Here is a 14,051-nt window from a genome sequence, read left to right as displayed (position 1 = left end):
TGGTCTTGCACAGGGTCTCCATTATGTTAGATGGAGATGCCTTGGGGAGCTGCCATCCCATTAGATATGTGGAATCAACTTCCCCAACAGGTGTGGTTTTCAATTTCCATCCCAGAATCTATCAGGACTAATCTCATCATGCCACCCAACCTGGTTTGCCTCAGTTACTCTGCTAAATGCCTGAGCTCCCTGGCATTCTATCCTCAGCTGGTCTTTTGTCCTTGCTGGTTCTGTTCGTCCTGTATTCTATTGTTTCTCAACCCAGGGTTTCTGGCACTATTGATGTTTTGGGCTGGATAACTCTTTGTTATGCAAGGCTGTTCCATGCATTTTTAGCAGCACGCACCAGGTGCCTCTATTCACAAGATGCCGGTAATATTCCCTTAGTTATGACAACCAAAAACGTCTCTAGTAATTTCCAAAGGGGGACAAAATTGCCCTGACTGAGAAATGCTCTAATATAACCTACGCCTTCCTTTGTGCCCTCTTAAAATGTCATCAGGAAAGTTATCTACCTTCTCTGAATTTTCCTGTCTCATGTCTCTAATTGAAACTTGGCTATCCTTTGGCTGTCTCGAATGGAGATTCTTTGTGCTCTCACATCTTACCTACCTAAATAAAGGCTAAGAGGTGAAGTAGGTGTCCTCCCTTCTCCTCACTGCTGCATCGAGACAGGTATTTTTCATCCTCCCCACAAAAATCTGCTCCTTTGAAGCTCGTGCCATCTGGTAATGATGTTCTTTCTTATTCCTTAATGTGTCATCCACTGACTGCCCCATCTTTCTTTCTTAGTCATGGGAGAATTCAGTACCTGGTTTACTCTCTTATTCTTCTCCTAAACACTGTTATCATTCTCAGTGTCTTTAGCATCCATATTGATGACTCATCCAAGACCACGACTTCTTGGTTCCTGATCTCATCTTCAGTGAACTTTTAATTTTCCAGATAAATGATAGAACATTGATTGCTTGCCAGGGACTATTCTAGATTCAAAGGCTACAGGAGCAATGGGATCGACATAGTCTCTGCCCTCATGGACTTTACTTTATAAGGGTGGAGGGGTGCAAACAATAAGTGAGCAAACAGGAAAATTTCATTTTGATAGTTGCTATTAAAGGAATAGACAGGCTAGATAGATAGGGATGAATAAGGTTGAAGGGATGAATTTGCATAGGAGGGTGAAGAAGATCCTCTCTGATGTGGCGAAATGTTGAATTGAGACTTGAAAGGTGAAAAGGGGTTGACCATGCGAAGAACCAGGGGAGGAACAATTCAGGAAGAAGAAATCGAAGTCCAAAAAGTCTTTGGGGGTGGTAATAGAGCACGGAATGTTCAAGGAATAGAAGGTTGGCATGAGTGGCTGGAGCAGTGAGTGCAGAGGGTGACACTGGATGAGATGAATCTGTGAGGTATGCGTGTGCCTTTGTTGATTTGGTTGTTTGTATCTTATGTGCACAAAATTGAGTTCATCCTCCTCCTCAGTTTATTATACCCTATCATTGCTGGTCTGTGGCTGCTCTCTTTTAAATTTTAAATATATTGCTTTCCTATTTTATCTTCCATTTCCAATCCAATTTCCCTACCTCCCATATACTTCCATTTTGGTGTATTTATCCTTTGTGTATATTCTTCCATTCTACTTTCCATACATCTATTTGCATAAATATATCCATGTTCGTTGTATTTTAAAGTATTTGAATTAATGGTATTGTGCGATAGATCTTGCTCTGTTCTTTACATTTTTCATTTCAACTTAAGTTTTTGAGATCTCTCCCTATTGCTATGTGTATCTTGTTCATTTCTTCTGCTTGCTGCATAATATTCCATCATATGTACCTACATCTTTTAATTATCCATTTCTCAATTTGTAGTTACCTTGTAGTTTCCAGTTGTTTACCACTGTAAAAAACACTGTACATGTGCTCCCCAATGAGAGGACACATTCTCTGAGATGTGTCCCTCAAAATGGGAATGTTGGATCATAAAATATGAACATCATTTGATTTCACTAAATACTGCTAGTTTGATCTCCCAAATTCTGTACCAGTGGACACTCTTATTAGCAGTGCATAGTTTTCTGTGTATTTATCACCAATTCAACTTAAAACTCTCCCATACTTGTGTAGCTTTATTCTCAGTTTGCTCAGCCACATTAGCTATTCTATCAGTTTTCTCTTCCTGAAGAAATATCTTCAAATTTTCTCACCTGACCAAACTGAGTTGGTTGCTCTCCAGGACTGCTGCCTAGCTATCACATTGGGATCTCCCTTCACCATCACCTTAGGGATTTCCTTTCCTTCTCTCTTATGTTCCTGGGTTTTTATGTCTCCCTCTTTCTTGGCTTACTTTCTTATTTTTGTGGAGCACATCCTCCAGTAGCTTTCTGAGAAGTGATAGAGATTTTACTGAGAGTGTTTCATGTCTGAAAGTGTCTTTATTTTACCTTCACATTTAAAGTTTGGTTATAAAGTTTTCTATTGGAAACTATTTCTCTCACAATCCTGATGGCATTGCCTATTGAATTCTAGCTTCCAGTGTTGCTATTGAGAAGTTCAGTGCTATTCTGATTCTTGATGCTTTGTATATAATTTTTTTTTTCTACTTAGGAACTTTAGCATCTTCTCTTTGTCCCCCTTGTTCTGAAATTTTAAAATGATGGGTCTCAGTGTGGGTCTATTTTTATCTCCTGTGCTGAGTACTTTGTGAGCCTTTCAATTTGGAAATGCAAATCTTTCAGTGCTGGGACATTTTCTTGAATAATTTTATTGATGATTTCTTTCCATTGATGTTCTCTGTTCTCTCTTTCCAGAGTGCCTGCTGTTTAGAATTGAACCTTCATCTTTTCCATTTCTTGGTCTTTTTACTCTACCACCTGGGAGGTTTCCTCAACTTTATCTGCCAGCACTTCTAATGGCTTCTCATTCCTGTTGTCATATTTTTAACTTCCAAAGGGCTCTTTTATTTGTTCTCTGAATATTTTAAAATGCGTTCTGGTAATATTTCATTAGTATTTCCTTTATTTTTAGGTATTTTCTCTGAAGATATTAATCATAGTTTTTCAAAGTTTTTATTTTCCTGCATACTCTTTGCTTTCTCTATTTCTTTCCCCTGTATGTTTGTCTTATTTTTAATTATTCATTTTAGAGGCTTTTCTCAAATATCTTGTTATCTTTGGTTGTCTGCTGGTAATTAAGAGGAGCATCAAAAAAACCCCTCATTTGGAGCTCTGTGTTGCCCTTCATGGCTTTCCCCATAGGGTGAAGACTGTACTGTTTCACTGGGGAACTCCCAATATCAGTATCTTTAGATTTTTTCCATGAGGCTGGCTAGATTCCTCAGAGAAGGTGTTTTAGTCTCCCGGTTGGAGGATTTATCCTGACTGGCAGTATCTGGGGAGCTGAGGTAGACTGAGAGGTCTGGGGAAGGAGGGTGGAGTTTCAACAGTCAGTGTGGATCTTTTAGTTAATTTTTGTATTTTTGGTACAGTAAGTTTGTCTATCAGTTGTCTCTGATGTATCTCATCCACAGCTCCCCACTTTTACCCTCTTTCCAGCGTTGATTCTCAAAGTATTATCTGAGGACCCTTAGGAGTCACTAAGACCTTTTCAGGGCATCATCAAGATTAAAACTATTTTCATAATCATACCGAGACTTCATTTGCCTTTTTCACTCTCATTCTTCTCGTGAGTATACAGTGAGGTTTTCCAGAGGCTGCATGATGTGTGATATTGCAGGAGGTTGAATGCAGAAGCACATAGAAGACCAACTATCTTACATTAAGCCTGATATTAAAGGGATTTGAAAAATGTAAAACAATGCCACTCTTCTCACTAATTTTTTTGAGTTAGAAAATATAATTTTTTGTATAAAATGTGTTGTTAATGTATAATTACTATTTATTGCCATTATTTTAAAAACGAGTAAATAAAAATGGTTTTAAATGACTCAGTTTTAATTTCTCACGTGATAGATATCAATATATATAATTCTTATAAAATCTTTTTGGGGGTCCTCAATAATTTTGAAGACTGTATAGTTGTCCTGAGGCTAAACATTCAAGAACTGTTGCTCCAGAGAATGGCTAGATGAAATTGGGGAGAGATCCGAGGATTCTAACCTTTTGCTTTACTTCTCTCTTTTATCCCTTCCTTTCAGAGGTTCATGTACCACAGACAACAAAGCAGAGAGACAGACAGAGCCTGTGTCCCTGAAGACATTGTTAAGCTGATGAATCAGACAGCCCTGAAGGCTGATCTCCCTCTAGAGATGCTTCCTGTTATGTGAGATAATACTTTTCTTTGTTTGGTTTGAGGTGGTTGTTAATTGCAGTTGAACATCTAACGGAAGCCAAGAGAGGCGAATGTTTCAAGAAGCCAGGAGCGATTGACTCTGTAAATGATAAGCACTGAAGGTTGTGCTAGGATTTGCTTACACAGAGGCCATAGGTGACCTTGACAGGTCATTTTCAGTGGAGTGGTGATGGTGCAAACCAGATTAGCATGGCTTCTTGTGTACCCCCTCTCCTGCTGTTGTTTCTCATTATCTTTTTCATTTTCCTTCTCTACCAGATCACAAAAAGTTGGGGTTTCTTTCAGGTTAGTCTGGTCTTTCTTCTCCTCTCTGTATTCTTTTTCTTCATCTCCTCCATTCCCATAGGTCTACATGTCATTTTATGCTGGTGTTGTCGCAGATTTATGTTTCTCTCTGTGTTCCAGATTCTCATATCCAACTGTTCACCTGACATCTCCAGTGTATTGTTTCCCAGACATGTCAAATTTAACCTGCCCAAGCAGATGTCTGCATCTGCCCCCCACCTGCCCTCTCACTTCCCTCAGCTGTCTCTATCTCTGTTCACAGCACCACCAGTCACCCAGCTGTTCGAGCCAGACACCAAAGTGTCACTCTTGAGTCCCCTCTCCCCTTCACTCCCTGGGTCTGATCCATTAGGAAGTTTTATTGATTCAATCTGCAAACCATAACTGGGGGCCAGTCTTCTCTCCTCGTCCAATACCATCTTCTTGACCCGTATCACTAACATTTCCAGTCTGCATTCTTACAAAACCCTCCTGGCTGGCCCTGCTTCATTCTTTCTTTCCTCCACCCAGCCCTCAGACTGCTCTTCTAACAAAATACAATATAGATCATGGTGCTCTTCGTGCCTTAAATCCTTCAACTGCTTTATCTCAATAATAAAATCCAGATCCCTTCCCAAAACCTAGAAGGACCTGCATGCTCTGGCCCCAGCCATTGCTGTCAGCCTTATCATAGATGATCCTGTCGTTGCTTGCCTCAATGTACCTTTACAGGTCTTCTTTTAGTTTCTCGAACAGTCTTCCTCTACTTTGGATGCTCTTCTCAGCCCTCCCTGCTTGGATAGCTGCTTCCATTTTTAAAAACATCACCTTAAATGTGATTTCTTCAGCAAGGTGTTTCCATCTATTTTACCTAAAGTCAGTTCCCATGTGATACTCTTCTATTCAGCTCTTAGTTTTGTTTGATTTTTTAATTTCATTTTTTAAAATTTCATGGTGTATGCACAGCAGAAAGGGTCTCACATTTGCTAATGGCTCTGAGGTGGAAGATGGTTCCCATGATGGCTGTGGCTCCCTTATAAAGGGCCAGGAATTTGCTTCTTGGAAGAGTTCAATAACTCTTAGCAGCTCAGGGAAAGTATAACAGGAAAAACGCCAGAGACCATACTGACTCTTGGAACTCCAAAATAATTGTTTTTGAACTTTTCCATCTGAACCCATTAGAGATTTATTTAATAATGTTAGATTCCTTCAAAGATTCAGTGTTTTGTCCCGGATTTACTTTGTATGTTACTGAACCAAATGTCTTGTGACTCCCCATTCTGATTTTTAATAACAGTGAATCGATAACTTTGTTCCCATTCTTTGAAGTCTGCAGCTAAAGTGTATCTGAAAGGATTCCCCAGAGGGCGGGGTGAGAAGCAGGGACACAATCGTGGAATTTCTGGCTCAAGTGGCTGCTTTGCCGGAAAGCGGCAAGGTCATTGGTTGGGAGGTTAAGCTGACCACTAATCAGTCAGGTGATGACAGACTCAGAGTGTATTTAGACCCTGGCTGTCCACCTCCTCTTCCAACATCTTAATAGAACAGTGGGCATGCTTTGTCTCCAACAGGATTTTGGCGGATGTAGCTCTAGGAGCATCTTTGTGTTGGGATGTCATGGAAAGCAAAAGCAAGAAGACAGGGGATTCCTGTAGTCTCTTCCTTCCTCTCTGAAGCAAAATTTTGATAACCTTCATAGGGAAGAAGAGGAAAATGTCCTTGGAGGGGCCAACCCAGAAGGAGGTGACAGGAAGGAAGTGTAGAATAAAGTTCCCTACAGCTCTCGAGGCAGCATTTTGTGTCATTCTGTCAGTCAACCATTGGGTGCAGGTTGTCCCCTGTGGGGCACCGTGGAGTGTAACTTCCTGGACAAGGCAGGTCCTTTGGCCCAGAGCAATTACCTGGAGGAGGGGCAGTTGTGAGAAGTTACCAGCCATTATTTACAGCAGCAGGGGCATGGGTGCACCCATGTAAAAAAAGCAGGATCTAGTTAGAGCATAGTACATCCATGACAGCTCCTGCCCCTGGAGGGGATGTCCCTCAAAGTCAATTCCACTTTTCCTTCTTATGTGAAGGCCTTTCTGGGCCATCCAGCCTGAGCTGGCCTCTCCTTTCCCCCTAGTCCCTTGGCCATCCCATTGTCATCTCATTGTCATTGACTCTTTAGTTGCCTGTCTGCCTCATGAGACAGAGCCCCTTGAGAAAGGAACCTGGTCTTGACCACCTGTTGTCCCTCTCAGCCCTGGAGGCTGGCACCATCCTTGGCACACGGAGGTATGTGCAACATTCTCTGATGTCTTGGGTCTCCTGCCTCAGTGATCCTTGTTCTCTCTGCCCTCTGCTCACTCTACAGACTCAAGTCAAACTCATTGACTAAATCATGACCTTGGGAGACTTTGATGAGCCACATGTGAAAATTAGGCAACAATCAGCTGAATTGAAAGTCTTCAGCCTTATTTTTTGGTTATCTATGTCTTTACAAAGTTTATTTAAAACAAAGTGTATGGTAAATTTCTTTTCCTTACCCCCGACATGGCACAGTGTAAGACACTTTGTTGTGCTCCTCTTGGAAAGGGAAGAAAAACCTGGATGATCTTTAAGCTTAGTAATTATTTCCATCAGTGGGAAATCAGTACTGTGTGTTTGAAGTGAACAGGTACTACTGGGAGAGCCTGACTGTTTAATTTCCTTTAAATGCCATTTGCATGGATTTGGTCCTGAGAGGATCACTTTGGGATTTAGGGAACGAAAGAGAAGTGAATGGAGAGAAAGGAAAGAAGTGACAGAGACTCAGAAGCCTGGAGAATGGGGTGATATTTCAGAGAGATTTCAGCATTTATTGGCAACTACCTGGGGGCTCAGGGACAAGCACAGCTTGACACCCTTGACCTCCCCACTATGCTTCTGAGCCGTGGAGAAGCTGGCAAGACCCAGGATATGTCAGCCTTTTGGGGACGTGCTGTGATCACTTCCTGGGATGAATGATGGTTGAGTCACAGCCTCCCCAGGTGATCAACTCTCCTTGTCTCTAAGAAAAGAAACTTGAGGAACTGCATACACTTTTCCTGGCTGCCTCTGAGGCTGCAGCTGCAAGGTGGGAAATGAGTGAATACGCCCATCAACCAGCCAAATGAGGGTCTGGGGAATCTGAGGGGCTGTGCATCATTTGTCTTCTGTATCTGATACTTCAGGGTAAGTGAGGAGGAGGTAAAATGAGTGTCCTAGGAGCTTCTAGACTCCTGTTGTGTTCTTCCCCCTTTGCCAATGCTCATAGGTGTCTTCTGCCTACACTCAATCCCTCTGTCTTACATGTTGTTTTTACAACAGGATTCGATTTTAAAATGAAATTCTAATGTGTTAAGCACCTCTGTGTGTGAGGACATTGGCTAATTGCTGAAGATTCAGAGCTTAGAGTTTTATAGGTGAGACAGATGTGTCTTCAGTAGATATGGGCATGGGACACAGGGTATCAGGGAGGGAGGTGCTCTTTCCTGTGTTGGGGCTGGGGGTAGAGTCAGGAGAGTCTGGTGAGTTTGACAGGCAGACAGGTAGGGTAAAGGCTTTCTAGGCAGAGGGAATAGCCTGTGCAAAGGCTTGGGAGTCTAACCAGCATCAGGGGGCAGGGCTGTCCAGACAGTTTGATATGCTGGAGAATGGAGTCAGGGTTGAGGTGAGGATGTGGCTGAAGAGCTTGGCAGAGATCCTGCCATAAAGGGCCTTAAGATCATCCATATGAAGGGGCGAAGGTGCAATGTTTCTCAATTGTAATTGTAATTGTAATTGTTGGGAGTGGGGATAACAATGAATTCGAACTCCCAATGATTGGATTTCAGGAGTCAAACACTGGTGGGTGAGTTTTTTTCTTGGGCAAGGAAGTTTCCCTAGCTTTTAATTTGGGCTGCTTCTGAACTAGTTCTGGAATATACCCACTTTGACTAGTCACCATATATTACTGAGAACCTACTATGTGCTCAGAACAATATATGTGGCTGAGAAATACCACAGTTCCCCAGGTCATGGACTCCTGTGGCTCCACCAGGGCAGAGCTTCTCTGTGCTCTGCTCATTGCCAGGACTAACTCCTGACCACACCCGGCTTGACACAAGCCATATTCATTCCTAAATCCCTAGTCCCCCAGGAATCCCATGGCACATGCTCAATAAAGGTCTGATGACTGAATGACTAGGATATACAAAATCATTGGTGAACATAGGTTGGGGGAAAGTCGTTTGTGGGTCTAACATTAATAACCGTATCTTCTAGAATTTGGGGATGTAAGGGTTGACCCAGACTGAGCAACACAGATCCAACTTGCTTCTTCCCTGAATTGTTTTGTGACCTTAAACAGTCCTTGGCTGAAATAAGCCTCTTTTCAGCATCTGTAAGATAAGAGATTTGGATCAGCGCTTCCCTAATGTCCCTTCCTGTTCAAATATACTAATATTTTAAGTCTATAAATAGGAATCTCTAGAATTCTGGATTCAAAGACATAAAAAAGTGTGAGCCCTGAGAGTTGTGGCAAGATGCAAAAGACCCAAAATGAGTACCCGGAGTTTAGAATCAATTTCTATCTTGCTTAGGAAGCGCTTGTTTTTATGCCTTGTTAAATATAGACAGGAAAACCGCCTGTCTACTCTGGGGTGCTATGGCAATTAATTAGTTAATGTTCATGAGGTACAAAAGGAACAAAAAGTGCTGCTTGTAAAAAGTCATATAAATGCTAAGTGTTATTGTTTTCCATCTGATTCTCCCCCATTCGATTTCGCTTTCATATCAGAGTAGTCATAACAGCATCAGTTGGGGCTCCTCTCGCTAATTATGCTGCCAATAAAAGGGGAAAAATTCCCTTTTAAATTTCCATTTTAATTTCTCTCTGTCTGTGACCCCCTCCTCCCTTCCCTCCAGTGCATTGTTCAGAGTTGCTAACTACTCAGAGGTCAGTAAAAGTTAGCACCTTCTGTTTTCTCTTCATCCTTATTGCAGTCGGTGAGAGACTGACACCCTCCCAATGAATTAGCAAATGGAGCTTCACTGCTCACTGGGCCAAAGCTGTGGAGGATACACAAATAAATACTGCAGGTGCATCTCTACCTGCCAGGGGCTCCTATCTGTGTGGGAAGGGTAGAGACTGGCCTCCTCTCCTGCCACAAGTAACCACTGTTCAAGGCAGACTGTGTCGAGCTTGGTGAGGGCGAGGCTGTGGTGTTCTCGATGAGCCCCGTAGTAAACTGTGGGATAGTTGGTACAAATGCAGATTTCTCTGTGTATCAACTATCCATTGCGATGATAATGCCATGTAACAAACCACCCTAAAACTTAGTGTCTTAAAACAATAAGTATTTATTTAGTTTAAGAGGCTAAGATTGGAGATTCGGACTTCGCTCACCTGGGTGGTTTCTCTGGCCTCAGCTGGGTGTGCTTTCATGGCTAGGGGTTAGCTGGCTAGTGGCCAAAAGAGACTATCCTTGGAGGGCATATCCTTAGCTGTGCCCCCCATCTCTCATCCTCCAGTTGGCTAGCTTGGGTGTGTCATTCTTAGGACATTGCAGAGGTGCAAGAACAAGAGGGAAATCGGCAAGGCCTCCTGAGATCGAGGTTTAGAAGTGGCACATCCTCACTTTTGTCTATTCTATTGACCAAAGAAAGTCACGTGGCTGAACCGAGATTTGAGGGTAGTAGTGGGATCCAGATTCTGCTACTGTAGTGGAAGGGACTGCAAAAATCACAGGGCAAAGGGTAGGATACAGGAGGGGGTGAGGAACAGGGGCTATTAAAGCTCTCGGTCTACCACAACACCCTTCAGCCCTAGACTTTCTCAATCTCTAGGGCTCAGGACATTTGCATTTTCAGCCAATTCCCCAGGATTTTCTGATGCTCAGGGAAGTTTGAAAACAACCGGACATAAGCAAAGAGCAGCAAGACATGAGATTACCAGCTGCCTGGGCTGGTCTTGCCCCAAATGCTCCTCCTTCTGCCTGCTTCCCATTTCCTCAGATCCAGAAGAAATGAGTTGAGCCTCTTCAACTGTCAATGAAGCCATGTGTACTGTGACTCCTGGGGGGAAATGATCCATGGGACCAGGACCCCCATGAAGGCCCTGTGGAACTTGGTTGCGAGCCCTGGCAGGTTGGGCAAGACTTCAGGAGAAGGAGGCGGGGGAATGTCTGGAACAAGAGCTTGGAGGCAGGGAAGCTAAGGGGTGTTGGAACACAGTGTGGTGTGGCTGGAGAGAATTCTGGAAAGGCAAACCAAACCCAGATTGTAGTGTGCCTCCAGCAGCTGGCACATGGGGAAGTCAGTGGTTGGCAAATATGTGGTCCTCTTATGGGGACGTCTCTTAACAGAATCACTGTAGAGAATGGGAAGAACAGTGTCATGTACTAAAATAGGACTTCCACTTCCAAAGTTGGGCCTCATCTCTATGAGGATCTTTCCTATAAAATTGCGTGCGTTGAACCGGCATGTTTGTGGGATAGAATCATAAAGAAATTAGAATTCCTTTTGTTCCTCGCTGTTTTGTTAAATACACTTGGTGGGACTAATTCTTCCTCTACTCTTCGTTGACAATCCAGGTGGAGTCCATGACTTCTCCGGTCCCTCTTGAGTAGTACAAGTAATTCAATATCCATTTCCTATGTAGGAGTCCAAACTTTGAACTTGATTTAATGTTATGTCTTTTCCATTTTTCATTCTGCCAGCTAAGGGCTACCGAGGACAAGAAAGCCTGAGGTCAAGAAAAGGAATGTGGCTTGCCAATTCTTGCTTCCTGAGACTTCAGTGTCTACTCTCACTACCCTAATTTGTTAATGTCAGTTTCCACAGGTCTTGGGTATAGAGGACGGAGAAGAGGTAGGGGGCACAGGAATATCTTACTTGGCTGGTACCAGTGTAGACTCGCTGATATTCTTTCTGACTTTCTCTTGGGGTTCTGCAGAGACACCCTGTCTTAGGTTGGGTGCATGTTAGTGAAGGGAAGTTGGATGGGCAAGGAGAGGGAGCCAGGCAAATGTACGACTTCAGGCAAAATTCCAGAGAGAGTCACATAGATTGATCATGAGGGGGCCTCACTGGAGTGTAAATTACACCTCAGTTCCTCTTGACTTAAGGTCAGGGGACTGGACTCTCATCCTTCTTTACCCTACAGATGTTCGTTAGGAGCCATCACGGCAGTCGGGTGTGCAGGGCATAAACTCCTGGGCACTTGCTGCAATTTTCTTCAGCAGGCAAAGCAGCTCCAGTAGCTCCAGGGAAGGCCTCCAAAGAGAGTTGCAGGTGTGGGCTGTTAAAAGTGGAAGCACACAGAAGCTGGGAAAGGGACGGACAGAAACGGTAAAAGGGATCCAAGGACTATGGTGATGCACTGACTATCTCCCACACCTCCCCTTCCCTGAGGACCACTCACTTGCAATTCACCTGATGCAGGTGATGACACTCACCTAGCTCTCGGTGTTCTCTTTCCTCAGACCCCAGGCATCTGACAAAACCTCCAGTTTCTCTCTGAGGGCTCTTTCCTCCCTTTGGGTGTATCTCTTGGAAGGATCAGATGGCCCCCTGCCTGCTCTCTTTCTTGTAAAGTTCCCACTGGTCCCCAGCAAACACTCAGTGGTGGCTTTTCTGTTTTGGCATCTTTGGGAGTGCAGGCCACCCTACCCAGCCCTACCTCCTTTGACTTGGTTGTCAGCTGCTAGCCAGCACATTCCTTTGTCTTGGGAATAATCAAGGAGGAGTCAGACAGCAGTCCACTGTGACCCCAGACTGTAGAGGGCTCTCCTCAATGAGTCACAGCATAGCTCTCTCCCAAGGAATCCTCAAAAACTCTCTTCCAAGAGTCGACCCTTCGCCCTTTTATATGAGAGTCTTGTGGTTATTATTATTTTTGGTCAACTCCTTTATAAATTCTGCAGATGCTCTCCCACCTCCTTTGGAATCTGCCTCAGGATAAACCTCCATTTTTTACATCTTGTTGCACTTATTTTGTGTGGCCTTCTGTAGGAAAGATGTTTGGTTGAGTCCACAAACGTGCATGGAGTACTGGCTGCATGCTGGGCTGTGGCGAAGCTGGAAGAGGTAGAGCTGGTGCCTGCTGTCTTCAGGGACCCCCAGTCTGGCACTGGAAACATGGCCTTCCTCTTGGTTAACAGCTTTGACAAGTCAGTCTGGCGGGAAGCCTTTTGAACACATGACAGAGTCCGAGACTTTTATATTTCCCTCTTCATTTGAAGGAGAGGGGGAGTGGGCTCCCCACAAAAATCTTCTGAATGAGTGAATGAAAGAAATTCAGTCTTCTGGTTTTGAAATGAGTGTTATTTTTTGTTCCTTGAGGTCAAGATATTAAAAGAAGAAGGTCCCAGTGTCCTTACAGAGCAATCACAGAGGAGTCCCAGAGATGTTTCTGCGTCTCCTGTTTCTGGAGGATTTACAAGGAAGTGGGAGGGTCCATCAGCACAACCCTTGCCCCCACCTGGCTCATCCGAGGTGAGTGCTGTGGAGGGAGGAGAGCAAGACGCCAAAGTGGTGTTTAAAAGTGGAGAGAGGGAGGTTTGAGGGGGCTTTGACAGGTATGCAATCCATTGTCCAAGGGGCCCTGAGAGTTTGTGTTCTCTGCAGCAGGGTGCCCCTTAGCAAACACCACTGGCTCTCTGTTCCTGTCCCAGCTGCTTTGTGCTGTGCCTTATAAGCGCAGAGAGTTGGCCGTATAGGGCGCTTTGGAGCCTGAAAGCGCTGGGTTCAGTTCAGGCTCTGCCACTTTCAAGCTCTGCATTTCTGGACATGTCTGAACCTCAGTTTTCTTGTCTGTAAAATGGGGGCAGCCATGCCTACCTTACAGGATTTTGGTGAAGGTTAAATGAGATATCACATAGGTAAAGCCCCCAGACATGGAAGAGGCTCCATAAATGTCTGTTTCTTTCCTTGCCTTGCTGGTGGAATGCTCTGGGTTTTGGAAGGAAAGATGAGAACTACCCACTTCCTCTCTGGAGCAGCCACAACGTATGATCTGGGGCTGGGGAGACTCAGCTGTGGAAAAGCCAGCCTCTGTTGGCAGTTTGTGGTGGTCCTAAATGCCTGAATTCGGTGGCAGGAGGGAATTGAAGGGCCCACACTGTGCAGCGCCCAGGTTGAACAGAAGGCGATCCAGAGAGCTGAAGTGACTTGCCCAGGTCCTCACAGCTGATGGGTGATAGGCCTAGGAGTTGATCCCTTGTCCTGTGTCCCTGCATTGGCCCAGCTGCCACTTGTTAGGGGAGTAGAGCATGTGCTTGTGAATGAACTCCTGGCTCAGAGTGCACGGTTGGCCCTCACTCCTTACCTCCAAAAGTCTTCTGTTCCATGAGGGGCAGCAGGCAGTTTCTAAGCCAGGTAGTACAACATTCTTTTCATTCTGGGAAGCTTTCCTGACCTCCTGCTGTCAAGGTAGGTGGCCCTGCCACGCTTGCCTGGGATCCCTGTGCAGAACTTGCATGCTTATGTTTGTGCCCC

General features: G+C 44.3%; 1 long non-coding RNA gene across 1 annotated transcript in view; it reads left to right on the top strand.

Annotated features, from left to right (window-relative positions):
* Window positions 1–13,049, top strand: part of LOC138918062 (uncharacterized) — a 99,994-nt gene extending 86,945 nt beyond the window's left edge. Inside the window, exon 3 of the long non-coding RNA XR_011426976.1 lies at window positions 12,897–13,049. This is a non-coding gene — a long non-coding RNA (uncharacterized lncRNA). The remainder of the gene's footprint in view (window positions 1–12,896) is intronic.
* The last annotated feature ends 1,002 nt before the right edge of the window (window positions 13,050–14,051 follow it).

The sequence above is a fragment of the Equus caballus genome, chromosome 16 (genome assembly GCF_041296265.1).
Source record: "Equus caballus isolate H_3958 breed thoroughbred chromosome 16, TB-T2T, whole genome shotgun sequence".
NCBI classification, from domain to species: Eukaryota; Metazoa; Chordata; class Mammalia; order Perissodactyla; family Equidae; genus Equus; species Equus caballus.
This window is presented reverse-complemented; position numbering and strand designations above follow the sequence as displayed.